Raw genomic sequence first — 18,168 nt, 5'->3', positions numbered from 1 at the left:
AAACTGCCAGTTATTAGTAGTCTGGAAACTGAGTTGGACCTGAAGAGTACTCATCTATTTGCAGTGTAGAACATTTAGCTTATTCTACCCAGCAATCTCCCCAAAGAAAGTAGCATCTATGCTTCCCTAATCTCAGCCCATTTGCCTATCTCCTTTTTCCAGCATGCAAAATGTTGACGTGAAAGTTATAGCTGTCTGCAGTACTGGGGATATGGACAAAACTATTCCTTGTGCATCAGCCAAATAGACCTTTCATATCAGGAAACACAGGCACACTCTGTTTAGAGACTGTACATCACACAGCACCTTCAGTCACTGCTGTTTGCTTTGCTCGCAGGACTATCATCTACCTCTCCATTGTGTATGTGGTTGGCCATCTGATAAAGTCAGTCGGTGCAATTCCATCCCTTGGCAACCAGGCAGTTCACGTGTAAGTAGCAGCTGAAGCTGAATGTTCTCGTAGGTTGCAATGGTAGGTGGTTTACCCACTACTGTCACTTGTTTCACCTCCATCGGGCCAGCAGTTTGGAGGGGAAGTGTGAATTCACCAGGAAAAGCTTGGAACAGTCACCAGGACTGAGCCCTTTGATACAGGGACTTCTGATCATGCCTCTCTGCTACATTATGCTACTGGAGTTTGGTCTCTTCCATTCAATTGCTCATACAAACTCCTTTCTTCCTCATTTTCTCATTGCTATAGCTGTCCAGCTCAGCAAGTCCCTTTGTGTACATGGGAAGACTAAATCCTAAATACACTTTTTTTTTTTTTTTTTTTTTTTAATGTGTGACAGAGGAATTATCTGTGTTACTTAGAATCAGAGGATTGCTCAGGTTGGAAAAGACCTTAAAGATCATTGAGTCCAACTGCAACCTAACCATACTGCCCTCACTAACAACACTCTGCTAAATCATGTCCCTGAGCACCACGTCCAAATGGTTTTTAAACACATCCAGGGATGGTGAGTCAACCACCTCCCTGGGGGGCCTATTCCAGTGCTTAACTACCCTTCCAGTAAAAAAGTTTTTCCTGATATCCAACCTAACTTGTAGGATACTACTCTTCTTGCCCTCTAGACTCTGAACTGATAGGAATGTCAAAGTAGTTTTCCAGCTGGCATTTCTGAAGCCACTGTGCTGTTTTTACCAAGGTGAACCTGGCACTGAAAATACATGCATGCAGGCAGGAGTACATCTGGTTGATGGAGCAGCTTTCTTTTGTCCTAGATCTGGACAGTCCTGATACTCCTGTTCCACCCAGAAATAATCAGTAATCCTTTGGACCAGCAATGGGATTTTGAGGAGCGCTGGGAGGTAGAAAGCACCCAAGAGCCTATTTCAAACAGAATTGCTTTGCTTATCCAGACTGGAAGCCTTATATGCAAAGGGTCTTTTTGTTTTGTTTTAATTTTCCTTTTCACAATTGATTTCTGCAGCCTTTTGTTCTCAGATGAATGAAAAATAGTCCCTTGGATCTTTGATGTCTGGTGGGCCTCCGAAAAGCAAGAAAATGACAAACACTGTTTGTTCAGTTGACTGATTCTGAATGCAGAAATGAGGATAAATATATATATGTGTATATATTTGCAGTTAGCTGGCTCATCATCATTGGCAATGTGCAAGAGACAGTGATACGAGAGGAATTATAGTTGGGTGACACTAAAATGTTCCCATAAGCAGTGGAAGGGTTCTGCAATGGTGTTGTTTTTGTTCTTGCATGAAGGGTCCTGTTTATGGTGGGTCTGTTTTTGATCGCCCTTGGAACGGGAGGTATCAAGCCCTGTATCTCTGCATTTGGTGGGGACCAGTTTGAAGAGGAACATGTAAGATTTATTTTCTTTTCTAAACTCTGCAGTGTCTGGGTATCTTATGAGGGTGTTCATGTTTTTAGATTCTGTTGTACTAGAGCCTGTTTGCTAGGAAAATATATAGGAATGATTTGCTAGGACAAGATGTGAGGTAGGATGGTTTGCACAAGACCTGAAAGAATCAATATGCTTCAGAGAAGGAGAATGACAAAAGAACACTATTGATATCAAAAAGGATAAATTATAATACATACAATAATAAATGATACAAATATTGGGTGTTGGAAGAGTTGGAAGGTCCTCTATAGTACAGCGTAGAAAGATTGCTGTTTTTGAGCCAGCATAACGACCATGATTATAACACACTGCAACACAATGCAGCAAACAAAAAGGAAGACTGTACTGCTAGCCTCTCTGCTTGGGTATTTTCCCTCAAAACAGGGACCGGTCTGTTGTAAGAACTATAGAAAATTATTGACTTCTGAAGGTAATTCTAATACCCAGCGTGGTCAGAATGTTTTATAGATATTCCAGAATAGGAAGTTCTGGAGAGCTGGAAAAATGATTATTTTTAGTTCTATATTGCATCCTGCAAATTTCTATCCAATTTCTTCATGTTCTCATTCTCCATCACAAGGACTTTAGCACTGGCCTTCATGTTGTGTAATGCACCAATCTCAAATCCCCATTATGCAAACCAGAGGCTAAATCAGGGATAAGGTAGCACCCGAAGAAGTGAAATGGGTCTGAATGTACTACCTTCAGCAATTACTGTGTATATCATAAGTCATAGGAGGCCACAGGCAGGCTTAAATCCAATAAGAATTATTTAGGATTGTGTGTTAGACAAAAATATGCAGAAATATACTGAAAATATATATACTACTGAAGAAGACTGGGACCTTTGGAAGATGGAAATCCCTGTCAGTGGAGGTGTTGAGCAAGGACATTCAACAAGTGATCTGTCAGAAAAGCCACTGATAGATTCAGATTACAGATAGTTGCTCAGCCTTAGTGAAGGTAGCTCTGTAGGGCAGTTTGATGTTTGCCTTTTGCAACGTTTAACTATGTAGTTAGCATTTAATGAATTAAAATACTTGTTTTCAAATGTGGAGAAGGCTTGGTCTTTCTGCACGTCAGTTATACGATACTAATGTGATGAGTCTTATGATTCATTACTTAAAAGCAGATCCTTCTGCAGCTGTGTGCATCCTGGGCTGCCAGTCAGACCTGCTGCTCTAGAGGATGCTGCAGTCAAAGGTGGTCACCACAGCTCTGGCTGGCAGTGCAGCACACTGCTCTGGGGATGTGCTGTGCGTGTACCAGCATTTGGGCATCTCAGGTCGCGGTGCCAATAGTTCCCCCGCAAGAATTGTAACAGGTGCTACAGCAGCATTTGCAGAAGTGCTACTTCTATGAATATTAATGATTAATAATGTTTATCCAGCATCTTTCAATTACTACCTAATTACAGGATGATAACATGTCCCACTTATCTTCAGAGTGTTTTATAGACTTCAGCTAATGAATCTCAGCATCCCAGTCAGGCACATGATATTATTATCCCAAACTTACCATCACAACTCAGTTACAGAGAAAAACCTGAACTGCTCATGGCTATGTGAGCCTGTGCCTGTCCTCCAACAGTCAGACTATGCCTCTCCAATAGATTTATCAAATGCTAAGGCTCAGACATTCCCTTGTGCTGCCTTCAAGGGAAACTAATTTAGAAAAAGAAACTGTAAAAAGCCTTCTGATAAGGACAATATGTTCTGTTCTATTCAATCTTTTCAGAATAGAAACTTTGTATTTTACCATTTTGAAATGACTTTTCCCTTCAGAAGAAAAAAAAAAGAAAGAAAGGTTTTACGTATGTGATAGGAAATTTAAGTCTTCAAAACTGGGATGAGAAGTTTTGATTTCGTAAGGGATGAAAGATTTAGAGCCAACCAGAACTTATTTTTTGTTCTCTCAGGAGTGTTGTTTGGGAAGGCTTCCTGTGTTTTTTGTCTTTCACTCTAGCTAGAGTGAAGTAAGCTTTAGAAATTCCAAATGAGATGAAGAACTTGATTTCCCCCTCAATTTTTAAGGCATCAATAAACTTCAGCTGAACCCGTAAGTGCACGGGTTTAGCTGTTCCGCCTGTAAACGAGGGATGTGGTAGCCTGTATATAAAGTGAGTAAATAGTTTTCTCCTGTGGTTTCCACGTGGAGATAAAGCTAAGTTTTGAGGCATAGGCACACTGTTGGCCTGGTTTTCTTTAGAGTACTTTGTAAAATCTTGGCTCTGCCACTTTCAGAACAGCAGTACTACAAGCAGTGATGGATTCTGATTCAGCAGGAGCTCAGATAGAGAAAATAGATTTATCTGCAGATTTCCAAGTACCCTTGTCAATGGAATTAGCAGTCCAGGCTAAAAATGCCTGAACAAAATGATATTTACAATATGTTACATGAATGCACAGGCTGCTGTGCATGTTAATTAAGGACCAAAGCTGCTTTCAAACAGTTTGGTGTGGTTGTTAAGGTACTAAATAGCTTTCTTTTTGTTTCTTTGTTTTGCTGTTGCCAAGGAGATCAGGATTATCATGTACAGTACCTTTTCTCTAATTAGTTAATCCAAATCATGTTATTAATGCACGTCTGCTCCGAAGATTAAGAAAGAAAGGAGGGAAATCTTTTTTTCCCAATCAGTGTAAATTGCAAGCTGTTGGTCATTATTTTTATATTCACTTCTGCTTCTCTGACCATTTTTTTCCATCACTTGAATCTATAAATGTGTATAATAAGGAAGTTTTAATACACCTTGAGATCCCAGGCTTGATTCGTTAAAAGTTGTCCTTTTACACATCTGCAGTTTTTCACTTTTTAGTCCTGTTTTTCAGCCTTGTGAATATTGTTGTCACAGAATCACAGAATCACAGAATCACAGAATCACCCGGGTTGGAAGGGACCTCAAGGATCATGTAGTTCCAACCCCCCTGCCTGGCAGGGCCACCAAACATACACCTTTACTAGATCAGGTTGCCCAGGGCCCCGTCCAACCTGGTCTTGAACACCTCCAAGGACGGGGCATCCACAACCTCACTGGGCAGCCTGTTCCAGGACCTAACCACCCTTCTAGTAAAGAACTTTCCCCTAACATCCAACCTAAATCTTCCCTCCTTCAACTTAAAACCATTTCCCCGTGTCCTGCTATTATCAGCCCTTTCAAAGAGTTTACTCCCCTCCTGGGAGTAAGTTCCCTTCAGGTACTGAAAGGCTGCAATGAGGTCACCCCGCAACCTTCTCTTCTCCAGGCTGAACAAACCCAACTCCCTCAGCCTGTCCTCATAGGGGAGGTGCTCCAGCCCCCTGATCATCTTCCTGTCCCTCCTCTGGACCCTTTCCAAAATCTCCATATCTTTTTTGTACTGAGGGCTCCACACCTGGACACAGTACTCCAGATGGGGCCTCACAAGAGCAGAGTAGAGAGGGATGATCACCTCCCTATCCCTGCTGACCACCCCTCTCCTGATGGAGCCCAGGATTCCGTTTGCTTTCCGGGCTGCCAGAGCGCACTGCTGGCTCATGTTAAGTTTCTCATCTATCAGGACCCCTAGGTCTTTTTCAGCCGAGCTGCTCTCAAGAACAACTCCTCCCAGCCTGTACAGGTGCCTGGGGTTCTTCCGGCCCAAGTGCAAAACCCCATAGTTGGACCCCATAGGGGTCAACGGGGACCCCAGCCCCATAAGTGGGAACACAGACCCATAAGTGTGACCCCATAGGGGCCACTGGGGACCCCAGCCCCAGAAGTGGGAACACAGACCCATAAGTATGACCCAAAACACCATAACTATAGACTTGGAGATGGCCCCAGCCCCATAAGTGGGTGTCCAGACCCATAAGTGGGACCCAAAACCCCATAACTGAGTTCCTAAGTGTGAATCGAGCCCCATAAGTGAAGCTCCAGACCCATAAGTGAGGCTCCAGACCCATAAGTGTGACCCCATAGGGGCCAATGGGGACCCCAGCCCCATAACTGCATCCCCAGCCCCATAACTGTAACCCCAACCCCATAACTGAGACCCTAAAGACTTGGAGATGTCCCCAGCCTCATACGTGGGACCCCATAGGGGTCAATGGGGACCCCAGCCCCATAACTGGGAACACAGACCCATAAGTGTGACCCATAAGTGCCTCCCCAGCCCCATAAGTGCGTCCCCAACCCCATCAGTGTGACCTCATAGAAGCCAATGGAGACCCCAGCCCCATAAGTCCATCCCTAGCCGCATAAGTGTGACCCAAAACCCCATAACTGAATCTTCAGCCTGATAACTGTGTCCCCAGCCCCATAACTATAGACTTAGAGATGTTCCCAGCCCCATAAGTGTGACCCATAAGTGCATCCCCAGGCCCATAAGTGGGTCCCCAGCCCCATAAGTGTGACCCACAAGTGAGGCTCCAGCCCCATAAGTGTGACCCATAACTACATCCCCATCCCCATAACTGAGTCCCCAGCCCCATAAGTGGGTCCCCAGCCCCATAAGTGTGACCCATAAGTGTGACCCCATAGGGGCCAAATGGGGACCCGAGCCCCATAAGTGGTTCCCCAGCCCCATAAATGTGTCCCCAGCCCCGTAAGTGTGACCCCATAACTACATCCCCAGCCCCATAAGTGGAAACACAGCCCCATAAGTGCCTCCCCAGCCCCATAAGTGTATCACCAGCCCCATAAGTGTGTTCCATAAGTGAGGCTCCAGCCCCATAAGTGTGACCCCAACCCCATAACTGTGTTCCTAAGTGCCTCCCCAGCCCAATAATTGGGTCTCCAGCCCCATAAGTGTGACCTATAACTGCATCCCTAGCCCCATATCTGAGTCCCCAGCCCCATAAGTGTGACCCCGGCCCCATAAGTGTGACCCGTAAGTGAGGCTCCAGCCCCATAAGTGGGTCCTCAGACCCATAAGTGGGACCCCAGACCCATAACTGCGTCTTCAGCCCCATAAGTGTGGCCCATAACTACATCCCCAGCCCCTTAAGTGTGACCCATATCTGCATTCCCAGCCTCATAAGTGTGATCCGTAACTGCATCTCCAGCCCCATAACTGAGTCCCCAGCCCCATAAGTGTGTCCCCAGCCCCATAAGTGCATCCTCAGCCCCATAAGTGTGATCAATAAGTGTAACCCCATAGGGACCAATGAGGACCCCAGCCCCATAAGTGTGACCCCAGCCCCCAAAGTGTCACCCATAAGTGCCTCCACAGCCCCATAAGTGCATCCCCAGCCCCACAAGTGAGACCCCAAACTTCATAACTGCATCTCCAGCCCCATAAGTGTGACCCATAAGTGGTTCCCCAGCCCCATAGGTTCATCTCCAGCCCCATAAGTGCACCCCCAGCCCCATACCTGCATCCCCAATCCCATAACTGCCTCTCCAGCCCCATAAGTGGCAACACAGACCCATATCTGAGTCCCCAGCCCCATAACTGCATCCCAAGCCCCATAAGTGTGTCTTCAGCATCCTCAAGGGGAAGAGAGCTGGATCTGCTGACAGTGCTGCAGCCTCTGCAACTCTTGGCACAGACCCTGCAGCAGCTCCAAGGTTTTGCTACACATCCTGCAGTTGTTCCATGCTCTGGGACAGATCCCGCTGTCACTCCACCCCTCATAATGAGCTCTGCAGTCACTCCTGCTACGGGTCCTGTATCTGTTCCATGTATTGCTATAAGAAAATGAAACAAATTCCTCCCAAGGGAGGAAGTACAGCCCTGTAGTGGCTCCAGCCCCTCCAATGAGCACAGTGGCTGCTCCAATTTAGTCACAGTTCCTGTGGTGATTCCAGTTCTGGCAATGAACTCTGAGGTCGCTTCAACTCCTGCAACAGCCAGACAGCCACTTCAGCTCCTATAATGAACCCTCTAGCTGTTAAAACCCCTGCAACTAGTCCTGGACTTGCAAACAGATATGCATGCGTATTAGTATCTGTGCATATATGCTTGCAACTGCATATGTTGTATATGTGTGAAAATATGCTAAATATATTATATATGTATAAATACATTTGTCATAATTATTATCCTTTTCTTTTTCTCTTTGTCTCAAACCATAAAATTTAAACCACAGCACTGCCCTGAGACGCTTACGGGTCTCCTTGGGACTATTCAATTTGATCTGGTCACACACTGAAGAGCACCAGAAGATCTCGAGGTATTCTCATGGAGCAGCTCCTCAGGTATATTCCTAACACCAGCTTTGGAAGAGGCCTCCCTCCAGTTCTCTGGTCCTGCTCTAAAGGGGCCCTCTTGTTATGGCAGTGCCAGCAAGGAGACCAGCTCTGACAGACCTGTTCATATTGCCGGCTACTGACTGCAGCCCTGGATTGCTGCTGTAGAGGCAACAGGACTGTCGTGAGACACACAAGACCTTCAGGACTGCACAAATGAGAAGGCTTGAGAGCACTTTGGTGGTGTAAAGAGATCAGAAATGAAAAGAGCATGTTGAGCTGCTGTCTGTGGCTGTACCTCCCCGAATCCAGACAAATTAGGATAAAAGAAAAGCTAAGTAAAAGTCTATTTTGAAATAGACTTTTTAGGTATCTTTTAACATATTCGTGGAATCTGTATACATGTTTACATGAGATCTTGCAGTGAAAAAATGGAAATTAGGTAGGAAAAAAATGTAATACATTTTTATTTATAAGTTCAATAACATTTTTTTTGCACGTTCCTATATCTCACACAATCAAACAATCAAAGATGCATGAAACATGAAGAACCATCACTGGGAATCCTATGAGGAAGCTGTACATTTTATGGAAGCTGGAATAGTGTGTATTGCAACATCTTCCTGAGAGCGTGCTTGATCTCCCTGTTCCTCATGCTGTAGATGAGGGGGTTCACTGCTGGAGGAACCACTGAGTACAGAAGTGCCACTGTCAGATCCAGGAGTGGGGAGGAAATGGAGGGGGGCTTCAGGTAGGCAAAAGCGCCAGTGCTGACAACTAGGGAGACCACGGCCAGGTGAGGGAGGCACGTGGAGAAGGCTTTGTGCCGTCCCTGCTCACAGGGCATCCTCAGCACAGCCATGAAGATCTGCACGTAGGACACCACTATGAAAACAAAGCAGCCAATGCCTAAACTCACACCAAAAAAGAGAAACACAACTTCCCTGAGATTTGATTCTGAGCAGGAGAGTTTGAGGATCTGGGGGATTTCACAGAAAAACTGGTTGACAACATTGTCTTGGCAGAGGGGCAGTGAAAACGTACTGGCAGTGTGCAGCAGGGAATAGAGAACCCCAGTGCCCCAGGCAGCTGCTGCCATGGTGGCACAAGCTCTGCTGTCCATCAAGGTCCCGTAGTGCAGGGGCTTGCAGATGGCAACGTAGCGGTCATAGGACATGATGGTGAGAAGGGACAACTCTGCTGAGATGAAGAAGAAAATGAAAAAGAGCTGTGCAGCACATCCTGTGTAGGAGATGGCCCTGGTGTCCCAGAGGGTGTTGGCCATGGCTTTGGGGAGAGTGGTGGAGATGCAGCCCAGGTCGAGGAGGGCCAGGTTGAGGAGGAAGAAGTACATGGGGGTGTGCAGGCGGCGGTCGCAGGCTACGGCTGTGCTGATGAGGCCGTTGCCCAGGAGGGCAGCCAGGTAGATGCCCAGGAAGAGCCAGAAGTGCAGGAGCTGCAGCTGCAGCGTGTCTGCCAACGGCAGCAGGAGGAACTCGCTGATGGAGCTGCTGTTGGGCATCTGCTGTTGTTGGGCTTGGAGTCCTGTTCAGAGTGCAGAAGGTAATGACAAGTCCAGACCATTCTCTGAGGCATTCCTCTTGCTATACTATGAAATGTTTAAATTCTCCTACAACAGTGTACATTTAGCACCATTACTTGCATTTAATTTCATATATTTCAGCATTCCTTAAGCAGAAGCAGCATATGGAGCTCTGACCTTCCTCTTATTTTCTTATCCCTTCTCCCCGGATATTTTCATCTGTTTCATGTCTCATATATTTACCCCAAGTGCTCTTAGAGCCCCCTACCCCAGCTTCTGTGTCATTCAGTTTCAGTTAGAAAATGCTGCCTGTTTGTAGGATACGTGAATTATTCATGCCTACAGAAAATGATGATAATTCCATCCTTTGAGAAAGGGGAGACTGAAAGCACATCATGTGTGACTGTTCACAAAACAAGCAATTGATCGACAAAAAATTCTCAGAACTCTTATTGCTCCTTTTAGATTTCTGACTCCAAACCTCTTTGCCTCAGAACAGGAAATGGAAACCCCCTGCCTTGGCTCTCCTCTTGCAAAGTGCCCTCACAAACATCCTGTTGTGCAGTGGAGCTGTGATCCCCTGCCCCAGGCAGCAGCTGTGGCAGCACAAGCCCTGCCGGGGGGCTCCTTCCCCCCACACGTCTCCCTGCAGCGCCCTGGGCAGCTCCCCGGGCAGGCTGAGTGCTGAGCCTGGCAGGCGGCAGAGTCCCATACCCGGCACACAGCCCCTGGGGCACAGCAGGGACCCTGCTCTGCAGGACAGCCCTGGGCACCCGCCTGCAGCCCCGGCTGCACAGCCTGCAGCCGTGCTGGGACATGCAGCTCCCCCCCCACACACACCCCGTAGCTCTTATGCTGCAGCACAGAAGCCCTCAGCTGGACCAGAAGGCTTTTCCCACAGTAAAGAAACATGCATTACCTGCAGCCAATCTGCTATGGAATGTCGCATATTTTGTTAACCCTCTATTAAAAGCAGCTGCATTGCCTACTGCATGAGACTTACCGTGTTGTGGTCTGTGAGCGATGCTCCTTCATAGAGCTCACAGCCCGCTCACACAGTACATATCTTGTAAGCTCACTCCAATTTCTCTCCTCTCTTTCTGTCACCTGCAGGCTGTGCTGTGCACAAGAGCTGCTCCTGGGCACAGCTGTCTCTCTACATCTCTGCCCACTTTTATGAGCTCCCTGTGTTTTAGGAGCCCAACCCAGCTGAGCAGTAGAGGATGTCATTTTTATCCTTCCCACTTGTCTCCCCTGAGATTTCCCTGCATCATCATGGCCAACAGTTCCTGAAAGTCAACAGCATCATGACTGTGCTTTGGAATATGTTGAATTTAACAACAGATTTCAGGTGGTCAGTGACTAATTCCTGACATGTGGTGAGGCCTGTCAGAGAGTGTTTGCTCAAAGAGGGCACTCATACAAGTACAGGATATCATAGAATCATAGAATCACCAAGGTTGGAAAAGACCTAAAAGATCATTCAGTCCAGCTGTTCACCTATCACCAATAGCTCCCACTAAACCATGTCCGTCAACACAACATCCAATCATTCCTTGAACGCCTCCAGGGTCGGTGAATCCACCACCCCCCTGGGCAGTCCATGCCAGGTCCCAAAGTTCAGGACTTGGCATTTGGTCTTGGTGAACCTCATCCCATTGGCTTCAGCCCAGATCTCCAGCCTGTCCAGATCCCTCAGTAGGGCCTTGGTAACTTCAGGCAGATCTACACTCCCAGCTAATCTGTTGTAGTTTGCAAACCTACATAGGATGCACTCAGTGCCCTCATCCAGGTCATCAATAAAAATATTGAAGAGGACAGGCCCCAGCACAGACCCCTGGGGAACACCAGGTAGGCACACAGGTGGGCGTCCAGGCAGGTCTTGAATATCTCCAGTGAAGGATACAACACAACCCCCTCGGGTAGCCTGTTCCAGTGCTCCATCACCCTCACCATAAGGAAGTTCTTGCACAAATTCGTGCAGAACTTCCTATGCTCCAGTTTCTGTTCAGTTCCCCTACTCATATTTCCACACACTGACATCACGACACCCAGGTCCCTCTCTACAGAGCTCCTCTCCAGCAGCTCATTCCCCAAACTGTTCTGGTGTGTGCAATTATTCCTTCCTAAGTGCAACACTCTACACTTGCTTTCATTGAACCTCGTCTGGTTTCTTGCTGCACATCTATCCAGCCTGTCCAGGTCTCGCTGAATGGCAGCACAGCCTTCAGGCGTGTCAGCCAATCATCAGCAAACTTGCTGAGGGTGGCCACTATCCCCTTGTCAAGGTCACTTATGAAGAAGCTGAACAAGACCAGGCTCAGCACCAACACCTGGGGAACACCGCTACTTACAGGTCTCCAAATGGACTCTGCTTTGACAACGACCACCCTCTGTGCTCTGTCAGTCAGACAGTCCTCAACCCACCTCACTGTTCACTCATCTTTCCCACATTTCCTTATCTTTGTGATAAGGATATTGTGGGAGACAGTATCAAAAGCCTTGCTGAAATCAAGGTAGACAACATCTACCGCTCTCTCCCCATCCACCCAGCCAGCAACAGTGTTATAGAAGGCTACCAGGTTGGTCACACATGACCTCCACTTGGTAAACCCATGCTGACAACTCCTGATAACCTCCTTTTCTTCCAACTGTCTGAAGATGGCATTCAGCACAAGCTGTTCCGTCGCCTTTCCAGGGACAGAGGTGAGGCTCTCTGGCCTGTAGTTACCCAGATCTTCCTTCATACACATTTTTGAAGACAGGATTGACACTGGCTATCCTCCAGTCTTCAGGCACCTCCCCCATTCTCCAAGACCTCTCAAAGATGATAGAGAGTGGTTCTGCAGTCATCTCTGCCAGCTCCCTCAGCACACGTGGATTTCTGAATATTGTTGTGGCCTAGGCGCTCATGGGCCAACTCTACCTTGACTAAAGGCAAGTCCTCCATTCCCCATACCCTCTCACTAAGCTCCAGGGTCTGGGATTCCTGAAGGAGAGCTTTTACACTGAAGACAGAAGCAAAGTAGGCCTTCAGTATCTCCACCTTCTCAACAACCCCCATTACCAGAACACCTGCCTCACTTAGTAGGGACTCACAGTCTCACTAGTCTTCATATTATTCTTAACGTAATTTCAAAAGCCTTTTTTATTATCCTATTTAATGAGTGTCAACCCATTTACGTAATACAATGTTCTGCCTGTGAGGAAGCGTGAGAGGGAGGAGGGCCAGTCAGTGCTGGTTCTGTGGCAAGGTATTTATCACTGAAGAATACTAACTGTTAATGGAAAGATATATGGTATTAACGGTGTTTATGGGAACTGAAGAACTGTATTGTTTGACAAACTGTTCTTATGGTATAAGAAAGCATAATTGTTAATGGCATATGGATGTGTTGTTGAGGGAATGTGGAAGTGTATCTGAGGGTACAAATAGTGGAATAGTTCACAGAGGAAAAAGGGTTAAAGAGAAAGTGAGTTTATCTGCAGTGACATGAGAGCAACCCCCCGCTCCATTCCCCTGCAAGCAGAGCAAAGCAGAGCAGAGCAGAGTAGAGCAACTGTCCCCATGTAGCATGTAGTGTTATTCTGCTTACTAAATGGATGAGCTCACTACAGAAGAGGCAAATCTTCTGTTCTGCTCCATCTCTGGCATACTCTGGAGTCCAAAGCATTTCAAAGCTATGGAACACCTACGTTCTTTCAATGATGACACCTTAGTATGCTCTGGGCTCTCATTTCAATTGCATCTAAGTAAGTTAAGAGTCATGACAGCTGACTGGAAGGCCAATGGTCCCATAAAGTGCATCAAGTAAGTAATTGCCATCTGGGTGAGGGAAAGGGTCGTCCCTGTCTGCTCTGCACTGCTGCAGCCTCACCTGGAGCACTGGGTGCACTTCTGGGCACCGCAGAAGATAAAGTGCATCAAACTATGGGGGAGTGTGCACAGGAGGGCACTGGAACTGAGAGATGAGAGATTCAGAGTTACATTGGGATTGACTGCTTGTTCAGACGGGGCCCTTCTCACATCCCACATCCTGTGATGAGACACAGGGCACATGTGGGTTATGAACTTGACAGCATTTCTGCAACACATGCAGAGCCTGGGATCTTCCCTTCCCATGTCTTTGACTTAACATCATATAGATTTCCAACTCACTGCCACAGGAAGTGCCCTGAGCCAACATGAGAGACAGGATCTCCATGCCAAGTGTCTGGGAATCAGGGCTTGTCCTGTTTGCTTTTTAAGACAAAGGAGGATTTTCTTAGCATCAGAGCCACCATGCCAGTGCCTTTGCCTGACTGGAGTCATGGCTTCCAATTATCTGCTCTAACTAGTCCCTTGGGAAGCTTGCTTGCTAATGGCCCTCAGTGGGCCCATTAATACTCCAAGAAACTTCACTGTTACTTCTGACTTTGTCGTGCTGAGTTCTTTGTGCAAACTTCTCTCTGCACTGGAGATTGATGGACTCAGCACCAAATGCGCCCTGGGGCCCATTATTAACTAAAGAGTCTCTTGTGCCTTGTGCCTTCCTGTTGTCTTCTTCAGGTTTTCAGAACGTGTTCAGCAAAATGGAGAGAGCTTAAAGAGCAAGAATCCAAAATGCATTTAATGTCTGTTTATTTATAGTTTGTTTTATACAAGAAGTTAAAGAAGCACTTTGCAACTGATGTCAATGCAGGATGTCCCCAATGAGTTCTATTCTGTTGCTGTGTGGACAAAGTTCCTCCTCAACCTCCCCACCCCTCTTCTACTCTCATTGGCCCCATGGGACTTGCATCACTTTTACTCAAATCACTCTTCTCTGTTGTCACCCGCTCAGTGTTAAACCTCCTTTGTACCAACTCCCACTGGCTTTCCACAGAGAACCAGCTGCACACAGAAAAAGAAAGATTTCTCTTTATTTATGGCCAACAAACAGAAGGAAAGGTGATGCAATTGAATGAACAGAAAAACACAGTGATCAATTGCATGCCACGTCCAAGCCGCTTCTATTGAGGTTTATCTTTCTTAGGGAATATTTGCACAAGAAATGAGTTATACACAGATAGGATGGGATAGATAAAATCATGGTGAAGGACTTGACAACAGATTTTTGAGGAATGGAGAAAATTCCAGTAATCTCCCTGGGATAGATCAGCCAGGGAGTTGGGAGGTATCAACGTAAAATTGAACAGGACTTGTGAGTATTTCACACACTGAGCATGAAAAATTAAAAAGAGAGAAAGAGAAAGAGAAAAAGAATAAAAAAAAAAAAAAGATAAAGAATGAAAGGAAAAGAAAAATTATAGGAAAAGGAGAAGGAGAAGAAAACGACATAGCAAAAGAAAAAGAAAGAGAAAATGAAAAGATAGGAAGGGATAGAATCACGGTGAAGGAGTTGACAACACAGTCCATCAGACTTTGGTGAGATGGAGCAAACTTGAGTCATCCCCCTAAAAGTCAGAAATCAGACCGATAATTGGGAGGTATCTGACTGAACAAAGACAAGGGATGGGGAAATCTGGCAGGCTGTGACAGGAGCGTGTGTCTAAATGGCCTGCTGAAAACATGCCCTTAACCACGGCCATTTATTGAGGAGAACTGGAGACACCTGGAGGATGAGGGACATCAAATAGGCAGCAGGGAAAATCAGCGGCAGGCGCCGGGCTATAGTCACAGGTCATTGGCACTGGCACCGCTGTCTGTGTCTCTAAACCTGAAGGCATTTGTGCCCAGCAAAAACAATTCTGGAAAACATCGTAGTTTCAGAAAAAGAAAAAGAAAAAAAAAAAGAAAAAAAAGGACATGAAATCACCTCAAAGATTCATATTTACAACTTAAAATGGAAGAAGACTCATGAGAATTTCTCATGTTGAGAAGGGTTAACACGTTCTCATTGATTTTGATCTTTGTCTTCAATCCTTTGTCTCAATTTTATTGACATTTATGAACATCTTCTAAGCTTACACCCTCAAAATAAATAAATAAATAAATAAAAAGAGATACATTAGCATCTTGCACTTGGCCTGATGCCCCTTTGACCTTTATAATTCCCACCAGACCTTCCATGCTGGAGAGCATGAGATCCAGCAGAGAATCTCTCCACTTTGGTTCCTCCACAGCTTGGTCAAGAATCTCCCATCTGTGCTCTCCACGGATCTGCTGGATGGCACATGCCCTGCTGTGCGGTCCCTGCAGCAGATACTGGAGTGAAAAAGGCTCCCAAAGGGGACAATGGCCTGACAACATGTTAAACCCATCTGTCTGCAGAGGGCACCTTCCAATTGCTCTCTATGATCAAGAAGCCAGGAACAGACACTGATGGTCTCCTCTGTTTGCCATTTCCATTAGCTCTGACCTGGCTGCTCTTCCATCCCCAGGCAGAGCTCAGTGCACTCTCACAGAGGGCAGTCGCCCTTCCTTGACTCCTCTTCCATCCATCCTAAAGACTCTGTATCCCCCTTGCGCTACAGTGAAGTTGTTGTTGGAAATATCCTCAATAATTTTTGGTCAGGACGGTATCTCTGATAAAAACCAGTTTTTATTCGTGATTGCAATGGCGGGCGCCCTGATGGCAGAAGCGCACCTATGGACATGATGTTACAGTTTTTATACCTTTTCTCCCATATGTTTTCCCCTCCCCTCTCCCCTTTGGTTGGGTATTACAGGTTACAATTTTACCCGAGGTTTGCATTACATTCTGAAATTTGTTAGTTCACTTGCTATCTTGTCAGTCGCCGTCCTGCTGTTTCTGTTTCCAAGATGTCTCGGTACTCTTATCGTATTGATATGTTGATTCCCTTCAAAGCTTCTTCCATTCTGTCCTAGAGGCCTTTGTTAAACAAAGAGCCCGGGGGGGGGGGGGGGGGGGGGGTGATTCCAGTCCTTCCCGATATCTCTTCAGGCACATCCTTAGGTATTTTTACAATGCGTACAACAAAACACTAAAACATACATTGTTGCTAGTTTATACAGGCATATTGTTAATTATTTTAACTTCTCCTCTTTGGATCCTTTATTACTCAGGTTTTATTTGTCCAGCATCAAAAACCAGTAGTTCTATTTAAGACAGCTGGGCAGACAGGAGCTGCAGTCTTTGTACCTGTGACTTCTACATAATAACTACAAATTGCTTCACATATATAATGAGACATTGAAATAAAATATTTTTATCTTATTCTAAATGCAGAAACAACATTTGATTCCCACATTGTGGAAGCCATTAAACTGTGTTCCCATGGTCCAAACAGGAGCTCAGGCCTGCAGCTCTACCAAGATTTCTAGCTTATTGTGTGTTGGTGTTTGCATTAGTGCAAAACCGCAGAAGTAAATATCCTAATTGAAAATCATCACTGGACATAGCTGGACTGGATAGCTCATCTATGGTATCAGTGTGCAGAAGGTGGCACACAGACATTAGACCGATCATGGGTCATGGAGGTGACGTAGCAGCACGGACACACCATGGGCATGGCTTTCCTGAAGGCCCTGTGCTGCTCTTGCAGCTGCATGTGAATTCACCAGACAGCCGGTGCTATCCCCTCTCTGGCCCTCAGCTGATGCCCAGGAAAGAGGTGTCTATCACAGGGACTTCCCACACGGTTTACAAGCACTGGCACACATCAGGAGCAGCCCAGGCACATTGGGCATCACACAGTGTCTGTGTGTGAGCAGCTGCCTCCCAGCTGAATGGCCGAGGACTCAGAGCAGGAGCTCACATGCAGGCAACTCCTTGTGCACTTCTGAACGGAACCAGAGGAATCCCAGCTCCTGTGGTTCTGTGGGGAGCTGAATCCCATTTCAGCTCCAGGATTTCTGTCAAGGGATGAGACTCCTGCACTGCCTCAGCTGGATCACTGTCCTGCACAGGGAAAGTCCAAACCTCGCCTTCCTTGTCTGGGTGCCCTTTGTGCTTCATCAAACGAACTCTGGTAGCACTTCCCATATGTCTCCAATCAGTCACTGACCACTGGACATGTGGTGGTTAATTGAGCGAATTTCAACGCACAGTCATGATGCAGTTGTCTTTCAGGAGCTGTTGGCCGTGAGGACCCAGGGACGTGTCAGGGGAGATGAGTGGGAAGGATAAAAGTGACATCATCTGTTGCTGAGCTGGGCCGGGCTCCTGGGACACAGGGAGCTCATAAATGTGGGCAGAGCTGCAGAGAGACAGCTGTGCCCAGGAGCAGCTCTTGTTCACAGCACAGCCTGCAGGTGACAGAAGGAGAGGAGAGAAACTGGAGAGAGCTTCCAGGATGTGTGTGGTGTGAGCGGGCTGCATGCTCTCTACAGGAGCATTGCTCACAGACCATGACAAGGTAAGTCTCACTGCAGACCGTGAGCTGCTTTTCATAGAGGGTTAACTTAATTTGGGATATCCCATAGCAGATCCGTCTGCAGGCACTGCATGTTTCTTTACTGTGGGAAAAGTCTTCTGCTCCAGCTGAGGGCATCTGTACTGCAGTGTCAGAGCACAGCCCTGAGGGCTGCGTGTCCCAGCACGGCTGCAGGCTGTGCAGCCGGGGCTGCAGGCGGGTGCCCAGGGCTGTCCTGCAGAGCAGGGTCCCTGCTGTGCCCCAGGGGCTGTGTGCCGGGTATGGGACTCTGCCGCCTGCCAGGCTCAGCACTCAGC

General features: G+C 46.7%; 1 long non-coding RNA gene across 1 annotated transcript; it reads left to right on the top strand.

Moving 5' to 3' along the window:
* Positions 1-315: 315 nt before the first annotated feature.
* On the top strand, positions 316-8,018 carry LOC146756554 (uncharacterized). Its single transcript, XR_014937384.1, has 3 exons — positions 316-430; positions 1,721-1,820; positions 7,911-8,018. It is a non-coding gene; the product is annotated as an uncharacterized LOC146756554 (long non-coding RNA).
* Positions 8,019-18,168: the final 10,150 nt, after the last annotated feature.

Source organism: Coturnix japonica, chromosome 26 (assembly GCF_054131305.1).
Source record: "Coturnix japonica strain WE chromosome 26, WE-NBRP24, whole genome shotgun sequence".
Taxonomy (NCBI): domain Eukaryota; kingdom Metazoa; phylum Chordata; class Aves; order Galliformes; family Phasianidae; genus Coturnix; species Coturnix japonica.
The sequence above is the reverse complement of the archived record's forward strand: the minus strand, read 5'-3'. Positions and strand labels throughout refer to the sequence as shown.